At 35.9% G+C, this 2,989-nt stretch overlaps 2 non-coding genes across 2 annotated transcripts; both read right to left on the bottom strand.

The window, feature by feature from the left end:
* Positions 1–1,683: 1,683 nt before the first annotated feature.
* On the bottom strand, positions 1,684–1,757 carry TRNAI-AAU. The gene has a single exon. It is a non-coding gene; the product is annotated as a tRNA-Ile (tRNA).
* A 198-nt stretch (positions 1,758–1,955) lies between these two features.
* TRNAI-AAU lies at positions 1,956–2,029 on the bottom strand. The gene has a single exon. It is a non-coding gene; the product is annotated as a tRNA-Ile (tRNA).
* Between the last annotated feature and the right edge of the window lie 960 nt (positions 2,030–2,989).

Raw genomic sequence — 2,989 nt, 5'->3', positions numbered from 1 at the left:
TTTTGGAGAAGATTTTAAGGTCATTAACCAACAACTTTGAGAATGTTGTATGGGCGATAGAAGAGTCAAATGACCTAGCGACGTTCATAGTCGATGAGCTAGCCGGTTCTCTCAAGGCACACGAGCAACGTAAGAAGAAGAAGTAGGAAAGACTCGATCAAGCACTTCAAACCAAGGCATCAATCAATGATGAGAAGGTACACTACTCTCAAAATTTTGAAGGTAGAGGTTGTGGCCGTGAAAGTAGTAAAAATTGTCATGGTGATCAAGGCAATAGTCATGAAGGATACTATAAGAAGAAGGGATAGTCGAGCCAAGCAAATTGGCGTGGAAGAGGACACAGTCGAGGAAGAGGTGGCCGATCAATTTACTCCAACATTCAGTGCTACAAATGTCACAAATATGGTCACTATGCGAACGATTTTAACTTCGAAAAATGTTACAATTGTAGCAGAGGGGCATTTTGCAAAAGGATCTTGAGTCGATAAAAAGATGGAAGAAACAATCAACCTAGCCATGGATGACGCAACAAATGAAGGTCTTCTCTTGATGGCTTAAAATGAAGATCGGAAAGCGAAAGAACACGATGCAAAAAAATACGATGGTGGTAGTTATGAGGTGGTGGAATCCGTTGGAAATGAGGGTATATGCAGCGGATTTGGCAAAATCGCGATATCGGAGACGAGAAAATCGAAGAAGGAATCTGGATTGAATACGCGATCGGCAAATGAGCCAAAGAAACTTCCAGATCATTAGAAGGAGAACAGAGATTTAGAGCAACAACCAAAATCTGTCGTGGATAAATCTGTGGAGAAGTCTCAGATGCAAACGTTGAAATCGTCGAACGAGATGCCTTTTGAAGGAGAAAGTAGACATTGAAAAAGAAAAGAAAGCTTTTAGAAGTGGAGATTGAAAGGTTAGAGAATGGGAAGGTAATTTGGAGGTGAGCGCTGGGAAGTGAAATTCTTTACATTTAAGCGTGGCACCATGCGGATCGGGTTGAACATCCTTTGAGTCAAACTGGGTTAGATGTGGGCGTGGGTTGGAAGAGCTACCGCGTGTCGCGCATATCGAGTGGAGCCGCGTCACTTTACAATGCGCTTGACGCGTTATTCCACCAATCGTCAACACGTGTCCCTCAGGCTGTCTGACGCGCTTTCCCTCCCGCAAGTTAATTTTCTCTTCTGACTACACTTAATCTTGCCGTCAAAGTCAGTTCATTTACCTCCTTGTTCCTAAAAATATGTAATTTTCGAACCTACAACCTTCACGTTATTAGCACGACAATCTAACCAACTGAGCTAATAGGTCATAGGTTTTATGTACATTATAGATCGTTAGCTCCTAATCCAGTTAATCGAGTTTCGTTTACATAACTTCATGCATAATAAACTTAACAAAGTCTTAGCTCCTAATCCAGTTAATCGAGTTTCGTTTACATAACTTCATGCATAATAAACTTAACAAAGTCTGTTATCTTTTAAAGTTTGAAGTGTTTTAACTTACATAACTTCATGCATAATAAACTTAACAAAGTCTGTTATCTTTTAAAGTTTGAAGTGTTTTAACTCGTATCATGAAAAGATATCATTAAAAATTAATGAAATTGGCCCATGCTATCTTTTAAAGTTTGAAGTGTTTTAACTCGTATCTTGAAAAGATATCATTAAAAATTAATGAAATTGGCCCATGCAGGTGTCGAACCTGCGACCTTCGCGTTATTAGCACGACGCTCTAACCAACTGAGCTAATAGGCCATAGGTTTTATGTACATTATAGATCATTAGCTCCTAATCCAGTTAATCGAGTTTCGTTTACATAACTTCATGCATAATAAACTTAACAAAGTCTGTTATCTTTTAAAGTTTGAAGTGTTTTAACTCGTATCATGAAAAGATATCATTAAAAATTAATGAAATTGGCCCATGCTATCTTTTAAAGTAAATTAATGAAATTGGCCCATGCAGGTGTCGAACCTGCGACCTTCGCGTTATTAGCACGACGCTCTAACCAACTGAGCTAATAGGCCATAGGTTTTATGCACGTTGTAGATCAATAGCTCCTAATTTAGTCAATCGAGTTTAGGTTACATAATTTTATGTATAATAAAATTAAAACTTCAAGTCATTATCTTTAAAGTTCGTAGTGTTGTAACCCCGTATCATGAAAAGATATTATTAAGAATTAATAAAATTTAGCCTATGTATTTGTCGAACCTACAACCCTTCACGTTATTAGCACAACAACCTAACAAACTGAGCTGATAGGTAATATATTTTATGTACATTATAGATCATTAGCTCCTAATCCAGTCAATCGAGTTTGGTTTACATAACTTTATGCATAATAAACTTAAAACTATAAGTGATTATCTTTTAAATCTAGTATCATTAAATATATAATTATTGAGAATTAATGAAATTGACCATGCAAGTGTCAAACCTACAGTAGCTCCTAATCTAGCCAATCGAATTTAGGTTACATAATTTAATGCATAATAAAACTTAAAACTCTCTAAATTAAAGTCATTATGAAATTAGCCCATCCAACCTTTGTGTTATTAACAAGCAGTAGCCCCTAAACTAGTCAATCAAGTTTAGGTTACATAATTTTATGCATAATAAATATAAAATTTTAGGTCATTATCTTTTAATGTTTGCAGTGCTTTTAACCCCGTATCATTAAAGATATCATTGAGAATTAATGAAATTGACCCGTCCAAGTGGCAAACCTGCAACCTTCGCACTTAATTAGTGTGACGTTCTAACAAACTTAACTAATGGGCCAAAGGTTTTATGCAAATTGCAGATCCATAGCTCGTAATCAAGCCAATTGAGTTTATGTTACATAATTTTATGCATAATAAAAGTTCAAAACTTTCCAATTTTAAGACATTATTTTTAAAGTTCGTAGTGTTGTAATCCCGTATCATGAAAATATATTATTAAGAGAATTAATGGTATTGTCCCACTGTAAAAGGGAGGTCCAT

Source organism: Cucurbita moschata, unplaced genomic scaffold, assembly GCF_002738365.1.
Source record: "Cucurbita moschata cultivar Rifu unplaced genomic scaffold, Cmos_1.0 Cmo_Scf00046, whole genome shotgun sequence".
Classification (NCBI taxonomy): domain Eukaryota; kingdom Viridiplantae; phylum Streptophyta; class Magnoliopsida; order Cucurbitales; family Cucurbitaceae; genus Cucurbita; species Cucurbita moschata.
The sequence above is the reverse complement of the archived record's forward strand: the minus strand, read 5'-3'. Positions and strand labels throughout refer to the sequence as shown.